The following is a 26,383-nucleotide window of genomic DNA, read 5'->3' as shown; positions in this document are numbered from 1 at the left end:
CTTTTAAGCTTTCACAGAGCCGAAGAAGAGTTCGAAAGCTTGTCTCTCTCATCAACAGAAGTTGATCTAAATATTATCTCACCCACTTTGTCTCTCTATATGACTATTGTCGGTTAAGCTCTGAACAAGCAATACTTGATGTGGATAAGGACAAGCTAGCAAAAAGATACTTGCATTTATTTTTAAGAAGGATCTTCTTTATGTACATGCCAGAACAACAATTTAGAAAAGAGTGTTCAACATCAATAGCTTCACCATAGCTGAGTGCTACTCCAAGGGCAAGCTAACAAGAAAGCTGTCTCTCACTCATTTCATTTCCTAGTGCCAGTTACTAAAGAAGTCTTCTCCTCCTGCTCCTCATTTTGCTCTTGGTAATGACAGAGAGAGCAGTGAGGGAGGGTGTGAGTTGTATCGGGCTCACTATAGACCTGAGTAAAATTTACCCAATTTTGTCTAGTAAAATTTTATGTCGACATTTTCATTATTGTGAATGATTTCATACCCTTGACATTTCACTGTATGCAAAAATTTCAAGCCCTCTGGCTAATTTTATATCAAAAGAATGTGGTAAAAATGTAATTTTTCCCCTTGAAAGTGAGCCTGTTTTCCCTTGAAAACAGGGTTCCATTTCACTGGGAAAAATTTTAATATTTCTCTAAAAATTATTGTGTATATCTCAGTAAAGCTGCCTGTGTAAATGATCACATTTTGAGGACTTAAAGAGAAGTGTAAGGAAAAAAAGATGAATTTTGATTGGGTGCTGCATCTCATTAGAAATATTTCACACACCTCTCATCAATATGTGGATAAAGGGTACAATGTGTAAGGAACTGGGCTCATTTGCTTTCCAGGGAGAGGTTGTACCCGGAAGGATCTCTTTCATACCATCACACAGAATTGCTAATGCAATCAGTAGAGAGCAGCCTCACCTTTCAGCCTGATTCTGGAGGCATAATAAATTCTGAAGCTAATTTCTACTCTTTTTTCGGTGACAGCAGTTTGAAATAGACCTTCAAAGGAATCACAGCCGTACTTTTAGCCTTTGGAAATTACATTTTCCTGTGTTTCAAGTATGTCCCATCCTTAACCTCCTCCCGTGTCCTTCCTCTCATTTCTTATGCTGGCAAGTGCTAATGCTGCCACCACGTGAGTCTTTGATCCAAAGACAATCACAGACTTTGTTAAAGTCAATGGACACTCTTTCAGACTCAATGGGAGGAGCAATTAGGCCTCTTTATGTAGTGAGATAACTGGAAACAATGGAGCTACTGCCCAAGGCTGAAGCAGAGCTAACCCATGTAGATTAGCACAGCGTTCCCTGACTGAAAACGCAGGAGGCTCGGAGTTTGAATTTACAAGGTATCAGTGGCAAAGGGAGAAATGTGCCTGCTCACAACTGCTTCTCCAGGCTAAAAGGGTGCAGAGAGACCGATCTTCTTGGCACAGAATTCACTGAGCAGGCACCCAGGGTATTTCTGAAGAAGGAAACTACCTGCTGTTGTTTGTTTCCATTGTGTTCATGGAAACAGGACATCTTTGTAAATAAACAAGATTGCACCATAAAAATACACAACTTGAGATTTCTCAAGATTATCAATTTCTCCTTCTAACAGAAGCAAACCTCCAAGGCTCCCCATAATGGCTAACCACTGGGCCAAAGGGTTAACATTATAATTGCAAAACAAAAATATATTAACTAAATTATGTAACAACCAGGAGATAAATGTACATATGTGTTGTATAGCACAATATATAATAAATATCTCACAAAAATGTTGCTTATTCAGTTTTTAACATTATATTAAATGGAGGTATGGAATTTCAGGCTGCTCCTGGCACCAACTCAACTTCTGATTTGCAACTTTTGTATGAGGTGATGGATTTTAATAGTAATGTTTCTTTCTGAATGTTCCTCTCACCACTCAAACTTTACATGCCAGAAGAGGACAATCAGGTCTGTCCAACTTTGATTATATATGTACTCGTATTAGTCAATCTATATCTCACTGTATAACTCCATCACCATCTAGCCTTTCCCCCAAATAACGACTTATCTTTCTATTTGGATTAATTTCAATAGCTTGTACTGATGAGTTGGCAACTAGTTCCATACATCAAATGTCCTTACTTTTTATGCTCTTGCTTTTTAACTAGTAACTATAATATTCAGGTGATTTGCATGAATCTGTCCTGTCCTTTTAGGATCTTGAAAACCTTTGAAATTTCCCCTCTTAATTTCCTTTTGAGGTCTGATCTGCCTAATCTTTCTCCCTGAATCTGTTTGATTGTCTTCCACTAACCTTTTCAAGCTCAGCAAAGTCCTTGACCAAAACTGTAAACTACAGTTCTAATCTAATTTTGGTCTTGCTAGTAGTTTAAACAGTGTCAGCAAAGCTGCTTCCAATTTATAATATATGTCTTCATGCATACATCTCAAGATCTCATTTACTGTTGCTAAACATTGTGCAGATGGTTTTAGCGTATTATTGATGATCTCTCGCCAGTCTTTTTCCTGCCCTTAATAAGTGCTGTGTAGATCTGCAGGGAGACTTTATTCACAAGGGAAAGCATTGAGAAAGTGGTTGGGGTGTGGGACTAAAGGTTGCTTGCACTCTAATTAAACAAAATCTTAAAGTCAAGAACTGGATTCTGTAAGTAACAAACCAAGTTCTGTTTTTACTACTACCAGCTCAACAGGTAAGAAACAAAACATAACTAACTCGTCGTTCATGACCAGCTTAATTATACTGAATGCCAAAATAATGTACTATGTATCATAGGTATGTATGTATCATAGGTTTTATCAGATGCAATAGCACCTTTCACAATAAAATCAAGTGAAGCTTGAGTGATCAATTGAAAACATGCTTGAACACAACTACGAAAATAAAAATAAGTACTCTAATGATTTGGGGAATTCTGGTGGAATTTATGAAATTGCTGGATCAATGACTGGCTCAGCAGGTGTGGGGTCGGCCATTTCTTAACAGGGGTTGTGTCATGTGCCTCCCAGATGGGGAACAATGGAAAGTCATTAACATGAATGGATCTCATTCAGGTGGGAGCATTTTAGGAAGATGGGTTGGCTGTAGCCTAGGAAAACCAGTTGGACTATGTTCGTATACAGTGAGCGGGTTTTGCAGCAGTCCAAACCCATCCCCCCACCCCTGAAAGAGGAAACAAAGAAAGAAATCAGTGCTAGGGCTTAAAAACTCAGAGGGATTGACAGCACTAAAATGGAAGTTTGGGCAGAAGCAAGGAACAAAGGGGAATGCTTTTGTAGCAGAGGGGTTCTTTTGACTGTGGGACCAGCTAGGGAACAAGGAAGCTCTCTGCAGGAGTGAGAGATTTCATTGTTCAGCGGAAAAGCCATATTCAAGAGGGGGACTGAGGTACAATTTCTGAGTCCCAAAGAACACTCAGGAGTGGTGAGCAAGCTGAGGCAGGGAAGGGCTTGTTGTTTTTACCTAGATCTATCTTTTGTGCAATCTAAAGTAAAGAGTAATAATTGTGTTACAAAACTTTGCAAAGCTTATGTGTTTTGTGCTTCCTCTATCACATCTCCCTGGAGAGGTAGAGTGTAAACCAGCATGCTCACGTGGTTGGAGTTCTCAAAAACAGTGTGTTTAAGCAACAGCGGTGGTCTTGAAGGGGGTTCTGGGGGCCTAGAGCAACCGGACTGCAAGGTCCTGCTTCTGTGAAGGGATAATAGAGTCTGTTCCCAGGAAGTGGGCCAGAAAGGCCAAGGGGAGAGAAAGTGCTAGAGCCTACCCAGACCAAGGGAAGCTTAAGAGAGGCCTGTGTGATGGGAGCCAAATGCAGCAGCCTGGTGAGTGTCCAGCAGAGGGAGCTCAACCAGGGCTATGACAAATGCGCATCAGCACATAAATTAATCTTAGGTTAAAGTTAAGCAATTTATCTTCTATAGCTATTGCAATAGCTTAGTACCTCACTTTGCAGGCAGCCTACTCTTACAAACAGAAATGGAATTACAGCAATGTCAGTGTGAATATAAAAAGAAAAGGAGTACTTGTGGCACCTTAGAGACTAACCAGTTTATTTGAGCATGAGCTTTCGTGAGCTACAGCTCACTTCATCAGATACATACCGTGGAAACTGCAGCAGACTTTATATATACACAGAGAATATGAAACAATATTATAAGAAACAGATTGATAGAGCCAGAAGAGTTCCCAGAAGTTACCTACTACAGGACAGGCCTAACAAAGAAAATAACAGAACGCCACTAGCCGTCACCTTCAGCCCCCAACTAAAACCCCTCCAACGCATTATTAAGGATCTACAACCTATCCTAAAGGATGACCCAACACTCTCACAAATCTTGGGAGACAGGCCAGTCCTTGCCTACAGACAGCCCCGCAACCTGAAGCAAATACTCACCAACAACCACATACCACACAACAGAACCACTAACCCAGGAACTTATCCTTGCAACAAAGCCCGTTGCCAATTGTGCCCACATATCTATTCAGGGGACACCATCACAGGGCCTAATAACATCAGCCACACTATCAGAGGCTCGTTCACCTGCACATCCACCAATGTGATTTATGCCATCATGTGCCAGCAATGCCCCTCTGCCATGTACATTGGTCAAACTGGACAGTCTCTACGTAAAAGAATAAATGGACACAAATCAGATGTCAAGAATTATAACATTCATAAACCAGTCGGAGAACACTTCAATCTCTCTGGTCACGCAATCACAGACATGAAGGTCGCTATCTTAAAACAAAAAAACTTCAAATCCAGACTCCAGCGAGAAACTGCTGAATTGGAATTCATTTGCAAACTGGATACTATTAATTTAGGCTTAAATAGAGACTGGGAGTGGCTAAGTCATTATGCAAGGTAGCCTATTTCCTCTTGTTTTTTCCTCCCCCCCCCCCAGATGTTCTGGTTTAACTTGGATTTAAACTTGGAGAGTGGTCAGTTTGGACGAGCTATTACCAGCAGGAGAGTGAGTCTGTGTGTGTATGGGGGTGGGTTTTTGGAGGGGGGTGAGGGAGTGAGAGAACCTGGATTTGTGCAGGAAATGGCCTAACTTCATTATCATGCACATTGTGTAAAGAGTTGTCACTTTGGATGGGCTATCACCAGCAGGAGAGTGAATTTGTGTGGGGGGGTGGAGGGTGAGAAAACCTGGATTTGTGCTGGAAATGGCCTAACCTGACGATTACTTTAGATAAGCTATTACCAGCAGGACAGTGGGGTGGGAGGAGTTATTGTTTCATATTCTCTGTGTATATATAAAGTCTGCTGCAGTTTCCACGGTATGTATCTGATGAAGTGAGCTGTAGCTCACGAAAGCTCATGCTCAAATAAATTGGTTAGTCTCTAAGGTGCCACAAGTACTCCTTTTCTTTTTGCGAATACAGACTAACACGGCTGTTACTCTGAAACCTGTCAGTGTGAATATAGTAAAGCTGGCTGAAATTTGCTGACAATCTTGGTAAATTTTGAATTTCAGGGGGAAAGTGGGATAGAAACACTCTGGAAAAAATGGTCTCAAAATGTTTTCCCCCTTTCAACTAACTATAAACGTAGGGTCTAGCTGAATAAAAGCTTCTGGTAGGAATATCATATATATTGTAGGTATGTGTTTATGGCTATGTGTATATCAGAAAACATCTATGTCCAGGCTCTTATTTTGCTAGCCTTTGTTCCTAGACAGGATTCCAAGGCTGGTGGTCAGCCGGGCTTGTTAGGCTGCTCTTGCCTTAGCTCTGGTCACATACATTGTTGTCTTCTTCCTTCCTTTTTTTGGTCTGGTCAGGAGTTATCTCAGAAATCCACAAACATTCCTCCTCCCACAGTTTCCACATTTTGGAATAATTTAAAATCCTTTAGAGAAAAGGAGATCTACTCCAGTGCTGTTCATTAAAGCTGATTGGAAAATGGTAAATAAGTGCTGCAATTTTTTCTTAAGTTTTCCCATTCTTTTTGATTAAAATCTATGGGTTTGGTTTTTTTCAGTTTTCATTTTCTTGGGTTTTAGGGATCTTCCCCCTTTTCTCTCCCTTTTGTCCCTTTTCAGTGGCAAAATAGAAAAAAATGGGGGAGGAGAAGGGGAAGGAGAGTAAAGGGACAAAACAACCTAAACCAGAAAAGGCTGAGTTTTGACTTTTGTAAACCAAAACATTTTTGATTTTGTTGTTGTTGCTGCTGAAGGATTTCAGTTTTGGAAAACTGGCCATTTTAAGCTAAAAAAAGTTACAACTGGAAAGTTTTTAACAGTTGTGCTGTTAAACTATTCTTTAGCTTTCTCTCTCAATTGAGTTCTCAGGACTCAAACAGAGCTGCACAGGTTATCAAATAAAAGCTTTTTAGTTTTCTTCTTCTCTTGTAATACTTAACTGCTGCTCTTTCTTGTCTTACTGCGTTCAAGTTAACTATAGCCAATTTCCTTTTTGTTATTTCAGTCTTTACTTCTGACTGTCACACTCATAAAAAATATAAGAATACCTACCAGAGATATTTCCAGTACTGCTGCTGTAATCGAGACACCTACTCTCAAGCTATTACTATGTGGGCTTCACAGTATTAGCAAGTTAGGAAAGCGAATAAATTAATATATTTAATATTAACAAATGGAAGGAAAACTTCATTTATTTTCCAGCTGTTACTCTGGTGTGGCTTTTGTGAGTCATATAAAATAAAGAATAATAGAAAACACTGCAGACATGCAAGCATCAGCCTTGCCTCTCATGCTGTGAAATATAATTAATAATAAAAGGAGTACCTGTGGCACCTTAGAGACTAACCAATTTATTTGAGCATGAGCTTTCGTGAGCTACAGCTCACTTCATCAGATGCATACCGTGGAAACTGCAGCAGACTTTATATATACACAGAGAATATGAAACAATACCTCCTCCCACCCCACTGTCCTGCTGGTAATAGCTTATCTAAAGGAATCATCAGGTTAGGCCATTTCCAGCACAAATCCAGGTTTTCTCACCCTCCACCCCCCCACACAAATTCACTCTCCTGCTGGTGATAGCCCATCCAAAGTGACAACTCTTTACACAATGTGCATGATAATGAAGTTAGGCCATTTCCTGCACAAATCCTGGTGCAGGAAATGGCCTAACTTCATTATCATGCACATTGTGTAAAGAGTTGTCACTTTGGATGGGCTATCACCAGCAGGAGAAGGAGTACTTGTGGCACCTTAGAGACTAACCAATTTATTTGAGCATGAGCTTTCGTGAGCTATAGCTCACTTCATCAGATGCATACTGTGGAAACTGCAGCAGACTTTATATATACACAGAGAATATGAAACAATACCTCCTCCCACCCCACTGTCCTGCTGGTAATAGCTTATCTAAAGTAATCATCAGGTTAGGAATCCTGGAAATGGCCTAACCTGACGATTACTTTAGATAAGCTATTACCAGCAGGACAGTGGGGTGGGAGGAGGTATTGTTTCATATTCTCTGTGTATATATAAAGTCTGCTGCAGTTTCCACAGTATGCATCTGATGAAGTGAGCTATAGCTCACGAAAGCTCATGCTCAAATAAATTGGTTAGTCTCTAAGGTGCCACAAGTACTCCATTTCTTTTTGCGAATACAGACTAACACGGCTGTTACTCTGAAACCAGCAGGAGAGTGAATTTGTGTGGGGGGGTGGAGGGTGAGAAAACCTGGATTTGTGCTGGAAATGGCCTAACCTGATGATTCCTTTAGATAAGCTATTACCAGCAGGACAGTGGGGTGGGAGGAGGTATTGTTTCATATTCTCTGTGTATATATAAAGTCTGCTGCAGTTTCCACGGTATGCATCTGATGAAGTGAGCTGTAGCTCACGAAAGCTCATGCTCAAATAAATTGGTTAGTCTCTAAGGTGCCACAAGTACTCCTTTTCTTTTTGCGAATACAGACTAACACGGCTGTTACTCTGAAACCTATAATTAATAATATTTCTAGCATTTACCTGTCTCTCTTTTGAAAACAATTTGGTAATAATAAGTGTGACTCCTTCAGTGGCTCTAAAGAGGAAAAGTAAGGGTTAGGAAGTATATGAAAAGGGGGAAATAAATCAAGGGAGAACTAGAGAACATCAGTAAGGATGAAATGAAGCCATCACAAAAGGCCCCGAGTTTAGCGCTCAAGCCAGATCCAAATGTTTCTAAGTCCAAACCTGAACCCAGTGTTAAGGAACATTACATGCCTCTAGCATCTGTAAATACTTGTAGTTTCCTGGAGAACTGTGTGAAACATTTCATATCAGTGGGAAAAGTGAAGAAATGTGCCTTTGCTGTTTTCAGTACATGCAGAAAAATATATTTCCATCTGGATTAGTTTTACGAAGTGTGCCATAAAACAACTTATTTTTCCATCTGAAGACTGCTTTATACGCTTGGAATTGTGCGAAATGCACAGCCCGCTTACAGAGGAAGTTATAAAATACAGCTGGTTGCATCTCTCAAACTTGATTGGAATGTCGTTACCTACACCCTCACTAAAGGCTACTGTTGCGACAGGAAGTCCCCAGCAAGTTAAAAAAAATATATGGATACTCGAAGTTCAGATTGTTAAAATGGACAAAAAGATTCCTAGTTTCTCTAGAGTTCTTCTGTTCATCTTATATCCCCAATTGCCAGAGATCAGCAGTAAAAGACTTTGTTGCTGCTGCTGTGGGAAATAAAGGGGGTGCTGTGAAATTGTTAGGAGAGAAATTGGATCTAAGTCAGAAGAGCACCCCAGAAAGTGAGGAAAGAACACACAAAGAATAGAGCCAAGGATCATCAAAATCCTTCCCTCTGATGCAGCATATATTGATTCTGATATTTCTGCATGTGCTTCTGAGGACAATATGGGCACTTGGACAATACCAATGCCCTTAGAATTGTGCAAACAAAATTAAATTTGTCAAAAATCCAGACATTTACAGTTTGTTTAAAATGTTCAAAAATAGTCCATTTTGCGAAAACCATACAACTCATGACTTCAGTGTATTACTGTGGTATATGAGCCTGCACCTTCTGTAAAAGGGGCTACAAGTTATTTGGTAAATAGACATGGGTAATTCCCTATCACAGATATACTGGCTAGAGTGGAGTTCTTTAGGCCCTTGAAGGTGTGTACCTGAAGTGTACACTTGATGTGGTGGACTGAGTGGGAGCCAATGGAGGGATTCAGAGAGATGGTTGGTTGTGGTGATGTGGAAAGAGACTATGCAACTTCATATTGACCACTGGATCCATTTCATGTTCCCAACTTACAATTTGGACAACTATTTTCCTCTACAGCACAAGAACTTGGAACTGTGGACCAACATTTGGAATTCTACAGCTGAGCATCCCACTTAATAAGTATCTTGAATGTAGGACTGATACTCTTTCTTATATTCCATTGGGATATTGTACATCCTTGACTTATTGATTCTTGACTTACCTTAGTGGTGTTTTTTTTTCTTTTATTTCACTTTTATGTGTTTGTTCTGATAAAAGTAATACATTTATTGAACAACAATGGAAGTAATGAAGAAAGGCCTAGAAAAGATGTGTATGGCTGAAATTCATCTCTTTGCAGAGAGCCAGCAAAAGGTCTATGCACCACTGAAGTTGTTTGCCTTAGCAGGCCTACACTATTTTAAGCATAGACAATAACTGTACTATCTGTTTGTACCACACCTAACATATGGAGCTGTAATCAGGGCATCTGGGTGCTACTGTCATATAAATAAATAACAGTGGTGTTTAGGCTTTGCTCTGGCCTTCTGCACTGGGGTGAGTTTCGCCCTGTATGTATTGGCACTGGGGGCATGAGCAAGAGCTATATTACTGAACATGCCATGGTGAGGCTAATTTTTTTCCAGGGAAAAGACACTGCATGCATGGGAAAATCTACTTTAAGAACCTACTTGCCAATGTGTCATGGGGAAGCATCTAACAATGAGGAACAGGTCAGAGTAAGGAAAAATGAGTCACAGAAGCAAGACAGGAGTAAGTTGGGAAAGGCACCTAACTGAGTTTTGTACCTCTATTATCTTTTTATTGTCGTATCCACTTGTCACTGCACTAGATAATAAGGAAAGCTATGTGATGTATTGGGCAGTTGCTATAAGTAAGGTGGCACCTAGCCAATATGTCTATCAGATAATACAGCCTATTGCTGAATCAATCAGAAGGATGACACACTTACCACAAGGAACACCCTGTCAAAGGTGGCTAGATTTCTAGTTCATGACCACTGTCCTAGTAAATAAGTGGCTCTTTCTGTCGTTTTGAAAAAGCCCTTACTGTAGTGAATCTGAAGGAAAAGCTGTTTGACAAGGTTGCCATGTGCTCTGCTGGACAGCACATTTGTCATAGTGACAGGGAACGTTCACATAAAAATAAAGAATCAGAGGGGCCTATCCTTCATTGTCTATATGGCTGAAACTCACTTGCAAAGACTGTAGCCAAAGCAACTTGGAACAACACAGAAAAATTCTTATGTTTAAGGCTTCCAACTTAATATCAGAGAATATTAGTGAGAAATGAAGATGAAGCTCCTTCACTATTAACTAGGAGCAGATCAATGAAAAAGACCCGAATGGCTGACTACTCCCCCCTCTTCTTCATAGAATTCTATACCCTCAACATGCTCTGGGAATGGGAGCTTGGTCTGCAGATGGTAGATGTATAACATGGTTCAAAACTAGATAAAGAACTTAGCAGAGGAAAATAGATTCCTGACCGCCCTTCCTGTGTTGGTGTGGGGGGAGCCCCGGAAGGGGGTAGTAGACTACGCCTCCACCCTCACACTAGTGAGGAAGAGTCTAGCGAGGGCACGCTGGATGATTCCAGGGGCAAAAGTGGCCCTGCGATGCGTCCATGGCGACACCCGGAGCTACCAGATGGCCCGGGTGCCTTTGGAGACCCAGGGGCACTTCCAGTGGCAGCAGGTAAGGGTAATAAAGAACTTACGCTACCCGGTCCTACTGGGAGGTGATTGGGGACCCCCTCCGGGCAAAGCCGGGGGTCGGAGCATGGATCCTGGGGTAGGGGGGAAGGAGGAACAAAAGGGGGAGAAAGGAAGTTTGAATCCCCAAAGGGGCAAGAGCTCCCCACCGCGGCAACAAAAAAGGAAACTCCTAGACAACCGGTCAAAGAACTTGGGGAATGTTTGTTATGAGGCAACAGGGGATCCTCCGGGCAGGAGTGCGGGCCCCGAGAGCCTGAGGAAGGCCAGGACCTGGAGGCCAGAGAGCCGAACCCAGAAGTGGGGTACCTAGGCCACCAACTACGGCCCGAACAAGAGTGTAAACTCTGCCGGGCCAAGGGACATAGAGGGAGGCCTGTCCCTACCGCAGAGAGGGGAGGGGGGCAGGAAACCCCAAGGAGGACCCGCAAGGGTAGTAGAAGCCCCGCCAAGGGCTGGATATGTCCGGCTGCAGAGGGTTGGGAGCAGGTGGAGCCTGGCAGCTCATTGAAGTGGGGAGACGTGTGGCATGGCAGAGGTAACCCCATGAATGCCCTGCTAAAAGGGGCTGGCCACACCCTGCTTCCTGGCAGGGTGGCCAGTTATGGGGGCCCAGGCACTCAGCAGGGGGCCCAGCTGCAGGCCCTAAAGAGGGCTGGCCCAGAGGAATAAGCTGAGCCAAGTGGAGGCAGCTGTGCTGAGTACTGGGATGATTATATAAACCCTGAGAAAAGCTCAGTCAGGGCTAACCTGGTAGAGGACAGGAGGGCTGTATTTCTGCCTCTGTACCAATCTAAGGAAAGCTCAAGGGCCAGAAGACCCTGGGAAGGGTCTGTCGGGGGATAGCAGCTGGGGGAATTGGGGGCTAACGGGAGCATTGTAAATAAAAACACGAAGGTGAATCAGCACAGGAGGGCATTGAGACTCTTTATTTGACTTTATTTTATTTAAATTTGACTTTATTTGAGTCAGCAGTGTGCCCTTGTTGCCAAGAAGGCCAATGGCATTTTGGGATGTATAAGTAGGGGCATAGCGAGCAGATCGAGGGACGTGATCGTTCCCCTCTATTCGACATTGGTGAGGCCTCATCTGGAGTACTGAGTCCAGTTTTGGGCCCCACACTACAAGAAGGATGTGGATAAATTGGAGAGAGTCCAGCGAAGGGCAACAAAAATGATTAGGGGTCTAGAACACATGACTTATGAGGAGAGGCTGAGGGAGCTGGGATTGTTTAGCCTGCAGAAGAGAAGAATGAGGGGGGATTTGATAGCTGCTTTCAACTACCTGAAAGGGGGTTCCAAAGAGGATGGCTCTAGACTGTTCTCAATGGTAGCAGATGACAGAACGAGGAGTAATGGTCTCAAGTTGCAGTGGGGGAGGTTTAGATTGGATATCAGGAAAAACTTTTTCACTAAGAGGGTGGTGAAACACTGGAATGCGTTACCTAGGGAGGTGGTAGAATCTCCTTCCTTAGAGGTTTTTAAGGTCAGGCTTGACAAAGCCCTGGCTGGGATGATTTAACTGGGAATTGGTCCTGCTTCGAGCAGGGGGTTGGACTAGATGACCTTCAGGGGTCCCTTCCAACCCTGATATTCTATGATTCTATGATTCTATGAGTCTAAGCACAGGGTGCAGCTGTGAGGGAGGGGAAGCCTGAGCAGACCCTGCCACAGGGCCCCACATTGATTACTTTTCCCCATCCCATCTCTCTCCCCATTCTGTTTCTGCCAGAGTGCCTGCTTGATTTGTTTCCCTTTTATAATTTTAAGAGATTAGGGATTTGTGTTCTTAATGTATTTTAATCTGGGATTTTCAAAGAAGCAAAGGGGAGTTAGGCATCCATTGACTTTCAATAGGAGTTTCAGCAGGAGATGCTAAAGGTGCTACGGGAGTACTCAAGGCAGATAAGGCTATTGAAGAGAAGCTAAATGAATTATTTGCATCTGTCTTCACTGCAGAGGATGTGAGGGAGATTTCCACATCTGAGCCATTCTTTTTAGGTGATGAATCTGAGGAACTATCCCAGATTGAGGGGTCAGTAAAGGAGGTTCTGGAACAAATTGAAAAATTCAACAGTAAAAAATCACCAGGATCAAATGATATTCACCCAAGAGTTCTGAAAGAGCTCAGATGTGAAATTTGCCGAACTACTAACTGTGGTAGTAACCTATTACTTCTGTACCAGATAGCTGGCAGGTACATAATGTGACTCCAATTTTTAAAACAGGCTCCATAGGCGATGCTGGCAATTACAGGCTGGTAAATCTAACTTCTATATCAGGCTAATTGGTTGAAACTATAGTAGAGAACAGAATTATCAGATACTGAGCTGAGTGTGATTTGTTGGGGACGAGTCAGCATGACTTTTGTAAAGGGAAATCATGCCTCACGAATATATTAGAATTCTTTGAGTGGGTCAATAAACATGTGGGCAAGGGTTATCTAGTGGATATAGTGTACTTGGATTTTCAGTTCCCTCACCAAAGGCTCTTAATCAAAGTAAGCTATTATGGGAAGGTCCTCTCATGGATCAGTAGCTGATTAAAAGATAGAAATCAAAGGATAGGAATAAATGGTCAGTTTTCAGATTAGAGAGAAGTAAATATTTGCAGATAATACAAAATTGCTCAGGATAGTTAAGTCCACAGCAGACTGCGAAGAGTTACAAAAGGATCTCACAGAACTGAGTTACTGGGCTACAAAATAGCAGATGAAATTCAATGTTGATAAATACAAAGAAATGCACATTTGGAAAACACAATCCCAACTATACATACAAAATGATGACAGCTGTTACCACTCAAGAAAGAGATCTTGGAGTTATTGTAGATAGCGGTCTGAAAACATCCACTCAGTGTGCAGTGGGAGTCAAAAAAGCTAACAGAATGTTAGGAACCATTGGGAAAGGGATATAATAGGACAGTAAATATCATAATGCCACTCTATAAATCCATGGTACACGCACACCTTGAATATTGTGTGCAGTTCTGGTTGCCCCATCTCAAAAAAAGATCTATTAAAATGGGAAAAGGTACAGAGAAAGGCAACAAAAATGATTAAGGGTATGGAAAAGCTTTAATATGAGGAAAGATTAAAAGATTGGAACTTTTCAGCTTGCAAAACAGACGACCAAGGGAGGATATAATAGAGGTCCATAAAATCATGAATGGTGTGGAGAAAGTGAATAAGGAAGTGCTATTTCTTTCCCTCATCACAGCACAAGAACCAAGGAGCACCCAATGAAATTAATAGGCATCAGGCTTAAAACAAAAGGAAATACTTCTTCATACAACACAGTCAATGTGTGGAACTTGTTGCCAGGGTATGTTGTGAAGGCCAAAACTATAACAAGGTTAAAAAAAATATAGATAAGTTTAGGTGTAGGAGGATAGGGCCATCAATGGCTATTAGCCAAGATGACCAGGGATTTAACTCCATGCTCTGAGTGTCCCTAGGCTCTGACTGCCAGAAGCTGGGTATGGACAACAGGGGATGGATCACTGGATAATTGCCCTCTTCTGTTCATTCCCTCTGAGCACTTGGCTTTGGCCACTGTTTATAGGTAGTTTACTACAAACTTTAAAGAGAAATAAAGACAATGATTTTACTACACCACAAGTTTCATCTAAATGTTAATATTCCCTTTTGATCTTTGAATCAATGGAGTATAGTAATGGAACATTACAGTCAGGAGCTGAAGTTTTAGCATCTACAAGCTAATTAGATCACATTGTTGAACCTCTAATCTATTTAACATGGCTTTGCTAACTGTCTACAAGGAATGGCCCTGTTTACCATTTCAGTACTTTCTAATATGTCCTTAAATATTGCTTTTAGTTCAGCCAGCTTCCTGGTTACTTAACGCTCATTGGCTCAGTGTCACACAAGTATTTCAGACATCTTCACACAGGTTTTTATTATAAGCATGCTTTCACTGATTCTGGGGCCAGTGTAACTGACCAGAGGACTTGTTTGTTTACGACTGTTGTCAAACTAGTGACATTCATGAGAATGAGCATTCACCTTTCACCTTTACAAGTCATCATTAGCTAATTTAGTACACCGAGCCAAATGAAACAGGTAATGACAATGGGGAAAGTACAGAAAGGTTATTTTGTCACAAGAACTGCTAATATTGAGATGCGAAACTTTGTAGGATGCAGAACTGTACATTATAATCCTCAAATCTGACCTAGGTTAAACATGGTGTGACTTGCCTTTTACTCACGAATGCCCATCAACCCACAAGCAGAAGACGTGCATTTGTTTTAATGCTTCACTGTGTTGTGACTACTATGAAAATTACCATAAATATATTTCAACATTTGGTGATTAAAACACTGTCATCTAAGTGGATGTTTGTTGTCCGAAAAATGCACAGCTTTGTGAGCTTCCACAGCTGGATTGCTGTGGTGACATTTCCATTATAGCTACGGTCTTTTGTGACTTTTTGGTTTCACTGTGAACATTTGGCAAAAGCAAAAGCTGCAAGTTTCACATGTCGCTATTTCTTAGCCCTGGTATCTAACACGACTTTACAATGAACTGCACAAGTCATTTCTTATTCATGATGGGTCTAAACTTTCCTAATCGTTTTGAATTGTTTTCCTTTGCTTCTTTAATTTTTTTGCCTTTAAATATTAGTACCGCCCCATCCACCAGTAGGAAAATAGTGGGGATATTTATCAACCTCCAAATTATATTAATTGCTTGTTATTATGGTTATTCATTAATAACTATTTGTATTGTGGCACAAGTCATGGATTAGGTGCTATATTAATGCATAACAAAATGATGGTCCCTCCCCTGAAGAGCTTAAGTGGAGAGTGTTTTAGGACGTGCCCAAACATACCTGTGTTTCTCTCAGCAGTGCACGAGGAAAGATCTGGACCATTCCAGATTCCTCAGCCACATCACAATTCTACTGGTTCCAGGTTTTGGTATTCCTGGGCAACACAGTATGGGGAGGAAGGGAGCAGCCCTCAGTGGTGAAATAACAGGTTAAGGACTATTTAGAAAGTCCATGGGTCCAGATCTGATGCATTCAAGGGTACTGAGGGAATTGGCTGATGTGAGTGCAGAGCCATTGGCCATTATCTTTGAAAACTCATGGCGATCGTCCCAGGCGATTGGAAAAAGGCAAATATAGTGCCCATCTTTAAAAAATGGAAGAAGGAGAATCCGGGGAACTACAGACCAGCCAGCCTCACCTCTGTCCCCGGAAAAATCATGGAGCAGATCCTCAAGGAATCCATTTTGAAGCACTTGGACGAGAGGAAGGTGATCAGGAACAATCAACATGGATTCACCCCGGGCAAATCATGACTGACCAGTCTATTGCCTTCTATGATGAGATAACTGGCTCTGTGGATATGGGGAAAGCAGTGGACGTGATATATCTTGACTTTAGCAAAGCTTTTGTTACGGTCTCCCATAATATTCTTGCCAGCAAGTTAAAAAAGTATAGATTGGATGAATGGACTATAAGGTGGATAGAAAGCTGGCTAGATCATCAGGCTCAACGGATAGCGATCAATTGCTCCATGTCTAGTCGGCAGCCGGTATCAAGCGGAGTGCATCAGGGGGTCTGTCCTGGGGCCAGTTTTGTTCAGCATCTTCATTAATGGTCTGGATGATGGGATGGATTGCACCCTCAGCAAGTTTGTGGATGACACTAAGCTGGGGGGAGAGGTAGATACATTGTGGGGTAGAGATAGGGGCCAGAGTGACCTAGACAAATTGGAGGATTGGGCCAAAAGAAATCTGATGAGGTTCAACAAGACAAGTTCAGTGTCCTGCGCTTATGACAGAAGAATCCCATGCACTGCTACAGGCTGGGGACCGACTGGCTAAGTGGCAGTTCCACAGAAAAGGACCTGGGCATTACAGTGGACGAGAAGCTGGATATGAGTCAGCAGTGTGCCCTTGTTGCTAAGAAGGCTAACGGCATATTGGGCTGCATTAGTAGGAGCATTGCCAGCAGATCGAGGGAAGTGATTATTCCTCTCTATTCGACACTGGTGAGGCCACATCTGGAGTATTGCATCCAGTTTTGCCCCCCCCCCCAGTACAGGAAAGATGTGGAAAAATTGGAGAGAGTCCAGCGGAGGGCAACAAAAATGATTAGGGGGGTGGGGCACATGACTTATGAGGAGAGGCTGAGTAAAATGGGCTTATTTAGTCTGCAGAGGAGAAGAGTGAGGGGGGATTTGATAGCAGCCTTCAACTACCTGAAGGGGGGTACCAAAGAGGATGGAACTAGGCTGTTCTCAGAGATGGCAGATGACAGAACAAGGAACAATGGTCTCAAGTTGCAGTGAGGGAGGTCTTGGTTGGATATTAGGAAAAACTATTTCACTAGAGGGTGGTGAAGCACTGGAATGGGTTACGAGGGAGGTGGTGGAATCTCCATCATTAGAGGTTTTTAAGACCTGGCTTGACAAAGCTCTGGGATTATTTAGTTGGGGTTGGTCCTGCTTTTAGTGGGAGGTTGGACTAGATCTCCTGAGGTCTCTTCAAACCCTAATCTTCTATGATTCTATGATGTTAGTGGAATACTCCAGATATTGTGATTCTGAGAGCACAGAGAACTGGAGAGAGAGAGAGACCAAAATGCAAGTGAGTGTAAATCAGTGGTTCTCAAACTTTTGTACTGGTGACCCCTTTAACATAGAAAGCCTCTGAATGCAACCCCTTCTTATAAATTAAAAACACTTTTTATAAATTTAACACCATTATAAATGCTGGAAGTAAAGCGGGGTTTGGGGTGGAGGCTGAGAGCTCATGACCCCCCATGTAAGAATCTTGTGACCCCCTGAGGGGTCCCAACCCTCAGTTTGAGAACCCCTGGTGTAAATCTACCTGGGGTGAATGCACTACATCAGGAGGTTAAGATAAGGGTGCCAACCTCCAGCATTGTCCTGGTGTCTCCAGGAATCGAAGAATAATCTTTAATTAAAGATTATGTCATATGATGAAACCTTGAGGAATATGTCCAACTAAAATTGGCAACTCTAGGTTAAGAGGGTGTTAAGAATTTAAGTACCCCATATTTGGAGCATTTCAGGAAAAAAATATTTTGAAGGACATTTTCAAAAAGAATGAAAAAGGTATGTGTGTAGAGAGGAAAACAGTCAAAATATTTTATAATTACCATGTGTGTTGAGTCATCTGCCCCATACTGGCCTATAAGGGGCCATAGGGAGCCTGCACAGAAAGCAGCCAATTAGAGAGGGGCTGTGAGGAGCAGCTAATTGGTGCCGGGCAGGCCCATATAAGAAGAGCTGCAGGGCAGAGCAGGTTTAATTGCTCCCTGGAGCTCAAGGAGGGACGACTGCTGGCCTTGCAGGAGGACTAAAACTAGCACCCTGGACAGAGCAGTGCTGGGCAGGATTAGGGTAGTGAAAGCGAGCTCCTGGCTTGCTGCTAAGAATGGTATGCTGAGGCCCCTAGGTAAGGGCAAAGAAGGTGTGGGGAAGTGGCACAGAGAAATAGACTGAGAGGCTGCAGGGGATGCAGCACGTGGCTGCCATCTACAGGGTCCCTGGGCCGGGACCCAGAGTAGTGGGTGGACCTGGGTCCCCTTGTCCACACTCGCCACTCAGGAAGTGGCTGGACTGTCAGACTGGTATTGTCTCCTGCAAGGGTGGGGTTCAGAAGGTAGCACAGCTGGAGGGCTGTGTCCTGAAGAGGATGCCATGGTCCTTGGAATGACACGGGTCCAGAAACGGAAGTGATAGTGGGTGAGACACCATCGAGAGTCAGCACACCAACCTGTGGAGTTGAACTGCAAGATGATGAGCAGGAGGTGCTAGTGTGGTGAGTCGCACCCCGTCACTCCATGTAACAGGGACTGATGATTGTGCAGAGTTCTCTTATAGCAGCATTAATGCCATATTTCAGAGTAACAGCCGTGTTAGTCTGTATTCGCAAAAAGGAAAGGAGTACTTGGGGCACCTTAGAGACTAACAAATTTATTTGAGCATAAGCTTTCGTGAGCTACAGCTACATCTTATTAATGCTATAGCTGAACTGCTTGCAGTGAATATAATATAATGAATGCAGAAGAAATACAAGGAAAAGATATTGCACTGCAAGCAATTTTTAAACTTTTTTGATCTTATGTACAGAATAAATAAGGTTGTCAAGCTTCCTTCCCCACTCTGAACTCTAGGGTATAGATGTGGGGACCTGCATGAAAACCCCCTAAGTTTATTTTTACCAGCTTAGGTTAAAACTTCCACAAGGTACAAACTATTTTACCTTTTGCCCTTGGACTTTATTGCGGCCACCACCGAGCGTCTAACAAATATATAACAGGGAAAGAGCCCGCTTGGAAACGTCTTGCCCCCCAAAATCCTCCCAAGCCCTACACCCCCTTTCCTGGGGAAGGCTTGATTAAAAATCCTCACCAATTAGCATAGGTGAACACAGACCCAAACCCTTGGATCTTAAGAACAATGAAAAAGCAATCAGGTTCTTAAAAGAAGAATTTTAATTGACGAAAAAGTAAAATCAGGATGGTAAATACCTTACAGGGTAATCAGATTCAAAACATAGAGAATCCCTCTAGGCAAAACCTTAAATTACAAAAAGACACAAAACAGGAATATACATCCCATTCAGCACAACTTATTTTATCAGCCATTTAAACAAAACAGAACCTAACGCATATCCAACTAGATTGCTTATGAGCCCTTTACAGGAGATCAGACCTGCATTCCTGCTCTGATCCTGGCAAAAACAACACACAGACAGAGAGAACCTTTGTTTCTCCCCCCCTCCAGCTTTGAAAGTATCTTGTCTCCTCATTGGTCATTTTGGTCAGGTGCCAGCGAGGTTATCCTTGCTTCTTAACCCTTTACAGGTGAAAGGGTTTTTCCTCTGGCCAGGAGGGATTTTAAAGGTGTTTACCCTTCCCTTTATATTTATGACAAAGGTGATAAAATAATTATTTAAATTCAGGAAAAAAGAATACTAATGAAACAATCAGTGATGAGAACAAGTACAATATGTCGATGCTGGGTAGCTCTTTGTTTTGTGTTGTCTAATTTATTCTTATAGTATTTTCTGAAGTTAGATTACACACTTTAGTGTAACACCTATGGCCCCAAATGTGCTAACACATATACGTGAACTTCTCATTAAGGAGACTATTCACATACTTAAAGTTACAAACATGTTTAAAAATTAAGCACATGCATAAGTATTTGTAGGATTGGGGCCGAAGCTTGTTTGAACAACTGCTGAAAAGGAAGGAAAATAGAGTAAAATAATTAATGGTGCTCCAAAGCATTCAGCTCCAAAGGTGATCTCAAAGACACAGCATGAAATCAAATCACCGGCTATAATTAATCACCAGACCCTCTAAAATGATGAATAAATGTGAGACTCTTGGTTTTGCTAGGAAACGGTTACTAACAAAACCCAAATATCCAGCTGTAATTAGGAACACATCACTCAAAAGGCAAATGAGTACTAGGGAACTCTGAGAAAGAAAACAAGTTGGCTGTAATTGTGTGCATTTTAACAAGCAATCCTTCTCTGACATGAGATTTTTCAGGATTTTTAGTTGATGAGCCAGTTTTCCAGATGGTAGAAATCAGTGTAACTGAAATGAATTGCCATCAGTAGAGATCTGACCCATATTATAAAACCACTTATTAAACTGTACATCTCTGAAGCGCTTTTCTTTACATGAGAAAATGTTTCAGAGGTGATATCATTTCTTGTTCACTTTAGAAAGCTGTTAAAGATTGCTTTAAATTGTGCAGATGAAATAATGTTAATAGAAAATAATAAAGTAGATACATTCTCACTAATTTGGAACTCAATAGTTTGGAAGAAAAGTCAAGTAGTCTTTAGGTTACACAGATATTGCTTAATAGTCATTGAATTCTATGGATAGTTCTAGTCACTGGAGAGCTACTGTATTTTTCCAGTCATGTTCTAGAAACATAATGAATTCCTTTTAATATAATAGATATTGGTGATGTGGCTGAGGAATGTGGAATGGTCCAGATCTGCAAGACTGACTTCCATGTGCACTGCTGAGAGAAACATAGGTGTGTTTAGGCACGTCCTAAAATACTCTCCATTTAAGGAGTATTCATCAGAAAACTCCAATCCAAATGCATGTTCATACTGGCAGCAGTGAGGCGGTTATGAATTAAAGAGTCATTTCTTCTCAGTCTGCAATCTGAAAGGTCAGCAACCTCTATCTTTTAGGTAGCTGTTTTCTTCTCTTATTGGAGAGAGAAGCTTTTTGCTCCAGCTGGTGTTAGCCTCCAATCTGACCCCACTAGTGTTCCAGTATTGTAGTTTATTTCCCATAAGACAATGATTGCAAGATAAGGAAATGATCTTTTTTGTTCATTTTTTATGAACACCTGTTGGGGTGGGCTAAAATCATCCTCCCCAAAACTCTGAATTTTCTGGTATTGGTAAATTGCTTTGGAGAATTGCAAGAACTTTCTAAAATCACTGTATTAATAAACCTCCCCTTCAGTCCCAGCTGCATTCAGGACTGTAACATAGCTTAGAAATCAAATCGGGTACAAGGATTGTCCATGCTCAAACCTGTCACTTAGGCTCAGGATGGCAATCGGGTGGTTTGCCCATCCACTCCTTTGTATGTGCAGCAAAATAAAGGTACAGGTGATTGTATTAGAGCTAATTGAAAAATGGAAGCAAGGGGAGACCATGAACATTTCATAAAAATCTCTCCCCCCATCCTTCCATGTTTTTGTCAACAATTCAGCAACATTTTGGATTAAAAAAACACCACATCTCTCTCTCTCGGCCATACAGCAGCATCTGTGGCCAGAAGAGGTGCTCATGCTGGATTTCCCCTTCTTCTAAAAAAGAGGGGGGTTTCTGAGGTCTCTGGAACTTGCTCCTACACACTATCTGAAACAGCCCGAATCTGGTGACCTTCTGGTTATGCTGCAAAAGATACCTCTGCAATACAGTTCTTGAAGAGGGCTGAGGGTGTGTTTCCTGGAATGATGAAGGAGTGCAAAGGAACTTTTAGGAAGGAGGTTGGTTGGCAGAGGGCCTGTCTGAATGATTGTTTTAATGCTGCTGGGGTTATGCTGTAATATTAACATTAGGGCAAGTAAGGTGAAATGGCCCCATTGCATTCAATGGGAGTTCTGCACCTAAAGCCATAAATAGACATCCTTTTGATTATTTATATAAACATTTAAAAATATTGACTGTACAAGCAACAGTGTCACTGCCTCTGGATTTTGAACAAGAGGAGAAGAATCCTAATACCATTCTTTTGCTCCCCTTATTTTCTCTCCTAATCAAATCTTTATTTTCTGTCCTCTTCTGATTTTATTTTTTCCCTTCTAAACCTTTGTTCTGCTGTCATGCAGTCTGTAATGGGGTGTCCACCCAAGACAAGGTAAGCAGGTTAAATTAATTAAATAACCAGAGAAGCTGCACCTAGGAGAGGGCCAGGGATTGAAAGGCTGATTGATGATGGAGTCCAGTTGAGAAATAACAAGAGGGACAGGGATGAAGCCAGGAAAATGGCAGCAGAAAGGGGCTGCACAGGAAGTAGTCTGCAGTCACTCCCTGGGAGAAGGGAGGTGTGTTCGGTGCTACGGAGTTAAGTAGTCTGAAGTTACTCTGTGGGAGTAAGGATTTTGGGCTGATAAACTCAAGGAAGAGGGAGCCAGAAGATGTCAGAAGGAGTCCAGGGAAATAGCAAAAGATCTGGGAGCAGCTGCTAAATATAGGGTCCCTTACCAGCCCCTGGCGAGGTGGCACAGTCTTGGATGTGAAGGGAAGACTGCTATTGTTTTTAGAGAGACTTTGATACCCTGGATGGAGCGGACTATGGTGACCTGGCTGGAGGGCCAACACATGAAGAGGGAGCACCCTAAGGCGCAGAGACAGAAAGAGAGACAGACGGACAGAAGGCAGGGTGCATGAATGAGCAGTAGAAGGGAGCATTGGACCTGGAAAGCGCTAATCCCCACAGCAGCCAGGAGGAGGTGCCCTAGTAATGAGTAAATCCTGTGACACAGTCACATCTCTCCTTTCTTACTGTGTTTGCATAGTGGCCAGCACAAAGGGGCCAATAGTGCTATGTAATACAAATAAATAATAGGGATATTTGAATTTTTTTATTACAGTTCATTTGATCTATGACTTGGACCAAAAATAGATTCTGCCATTTAAATCACCCCAAAATTTTGGGGGGTTAGATTTGGACCACTCCTGGTTGGGTTTTGCTTTTTCACCATCTCTGGACCATCTCTAGTTTTCACAGAGTAAACCCCTGACTGCAGTAACATGTGCTTCGGCATAAGTAAAATACACTACGTAGCGGAGATTTTGATCATTATTATCCATTATAAGGGAATACCAAGAAAACCTGGAACCAGGAGAAGTGTACTTGTTTGTTTTCACGAAGAACCTAACTCAGTGGAGGCTTCTGACAAAGAACCTGGTGCAAACTTCATACACACTATATATGGCAGCAAACTGGCTTGCAGCTCCAGGAATCTAAAAGGAATTTTAAAGAGCTTTATATTTAAAGAACAAAACAAAAAGGCTTGAATAGTTCTGACCAGGAATTGTTACAGTCCTTTTTCTATACAATAGCCAAACTGTCCATTTAAGTCACCTGCCAACGTGCTGGTAGAATGAGAAAACCCAAGCCTCAATTTTGTCCCTCTTCCTAGACAAGCAGGGTTACAGAGCAACTGATTGACAAAAATGGGGGAATGAGCAGGTTCTCCATTGCTCTTTTGTAGTGGTTTATACGAGTGCAAAGTGGGTGTAAACTGTTACCACTTTCATTGAATAGTGTTTTACCTACACTGGTGTAAATGTCTCCACAGGTGCAAGGCAACAGGCATCCCAGCTCAGATTCTCTAATTTACCTTTATATTAGACCAATTCAATTCTATGTACATTTTTGTATTGAATTTGGTAATACACAATATTTCATGCAGCAGATTTGGTGGGAGCAGAACTGAGTGTTATACTACTCCATGGCTACTTAGAACAGTAGTTTCTGAGGGCTGGTTTACACTGAAAAGTTACATTGGCATAGCTACATCTCAAAGGGGTGTGAAAAATCCATACCCCTGAGAGATGCAATTAAGCTGACCTAACCCCAGTGTAGACAGCGGAAGTGGATTACCTACAGCGAAGGGAGAACCCCTTTTGTTGCTATGGTATGTATCTACACTTAAAACTCTACAGCAGCACAATGTAGACATAAGGCTATGTCTTGTTTTTAGAGCAAGATAGTGAACTGGAGTTTGCTACCTAACTATAAAATCCTAGTAGACAGGGCGCAACTAAATATTACCTCAGATGAGGGGTATAGTGTTGTCTTGACTACCTACATTGAGGTAAAAAACTGTCTGTGCCTTGTCTCCACCAGGATTTTACACTGAGACAGCAACTTGAGTTTGCCATCTCACTGTAAAAACACATCTCTTCGGCACACAGCCTGGGTAAGGCATGCCATATATGCAGCAGTGCACTTGATAAAGACCTGTGCGGAAGAGATGCAGGATTGAATTCATGCAGGGGATGGGAGCGGAGAATAGCTGGCAGCTATTCAGCCACCCCCATACAAAAATATTACAAGTTTTGAAATGCATAGTAGGCTTACTGCCCCTGAAGAAATATTTCACCAAAGATAAAATATACAGCAGCACTATCCAGTGCAGAGAATGTGCCTTGGTTTCATATTAGCTACTCTGCTACCATAGGAAGGGAAGATACTATTCAGCAATATTCAAGCTGTCAAACCCAGTGCGGGCTATCTTTGTCCCTTTTAATCAGAGATTCCAGTACATTTTTCACTTAGGAAACTAATTGACAGATAACACATTTATATAGGCATATTTTAAAACTGGAAAGACACACACATTTTAAAGCAAAGCAGGGCCCTTATTCTAAATTCTGCCAAAGGCTGCATTATTTTGGGGGGTGTTGTTTCTCAAAAAAATAGGGGCAAATAAGTAAAAATTCTCCCATTTGGATGATAGATAGATATAGGTAGTAACAACTCTTTGCATGAATAAACTTAATCTCAAAGCACTTGACAACTATTTTACTTGTATGTTATATCCTGTTTGGGTTTTTTCTTTAAATTTTCAGTTCTTGTGTCTAAGAACTGTCTTCCTTCATGTTTGCATAGTGTTTAGCACAATGGTGCCCTGATCTTGACTGTATTTCTTAATACAGAAATAAGAAACAATAATAATAAAAATAACTAAATCTATGAAAGTTTACAGCATCCTTGTGAGGTAGGTAACTTATAGGAAATTCCCTTCACTCATCACTGAAATGCAGCTACCTCTGTAATAGACTAGAGCATCTGTTTAATTGATGCTCACAGCAATATAATACAATAGTTTAGGAGAGAAGGGGTGTGTGTGTGTGGAAATAATGTATTGTAGCTAAAATTAGAGTAGGTATCTAGGCAGGCACAGAGTAATTACTTAGGACAGAATTTGGCCTGGATATTGGTGTGAACAGCTCTGCTTTTATGAAGCATTCCATGGACTTGTTAAAGTCCATAAATAGTCAGGACCTCCTGTTTATTGCTCTCTACAATAGATGAGTTCTTTTGAGAGATGTACAAATATTGTACACATTGTATAATATCACACAGTCTAGCACCTTGGAGTGGGACCTGATGGTGCAGGCCTATCAGAACTCGAGCAGACCAGCAGAGGCGAGCCAACCCCCAATGCACCTGACTACCACTGAGACTAACATTACCTGTGAATGAAGTATTATTTGGATGGGGTTTATGGTGAGAGACTGTTCTGGACCTCCATAAGATGGACAAGTAGTATCTGTGACTTGGGGATTGACCAAATTCCAGATGTATTGATTTGGATTGCTTAAATACTTGGATGTATATATATAATAATGAGTTTGCATGTTTCTTTTGACTGTTTTCCTCTTTTTCCCCAAATAAGATGATACAGTGTTCACAAGGACTCATAGTGCTTGCGACTGGGGAAAAATCTGCAAATGTGACCAAGTTTTATTTACTGTCCCAGAGCCAAGAATAAGACTAAGGTTGTGAGTGAAGGCTTGAACCACAGTTTTATTTATTTTAGAAATGGACCACAAGATAGATTGTTGTAGTATTGGCACCTGGCAGATGGGTTACACATCTATATGAGCATGGATGATAAGAGGGGTATTCAGTGAGAGAGGCTGGCAGTGTGCAGCAAGGGTCCAAAATGCCCTAAATTGAGATGGGGGTAATTTGGACAAATTATTGGAGTGCCAGGTTCCAGAGAGATGAATGCATCTGCAAGGGTATATCTTCTGCAGTATCACAGCTTCACACATTGTTAACAAACAAGCACACTTTGCCTTTTTGTTCTGTGGCTGCTGATCAAAATGGGACAAATGCATCCTTAAGAGCAGTGGAGTTAGTTATACCAGGAATG

This window comes from Eretmochelys imbricata, chromosome 5 (genome assembly GCF_965152235.1).
Source record: "Eretmochelys imbricata isolate rEreImb1 chromosome 5, rEreImb1.hap1, whole genome shotgun sequence".
NCBI lineage: Eukaryota > Metazoa > Chordata > Testudines > Cheloniidae > Eretmochelys > Eretmochelys imbricata.
The sequence above is the reverse complement of the archived record's forward strand: the minus strand, read 5'-3'. Positions refer to the sequence as shown.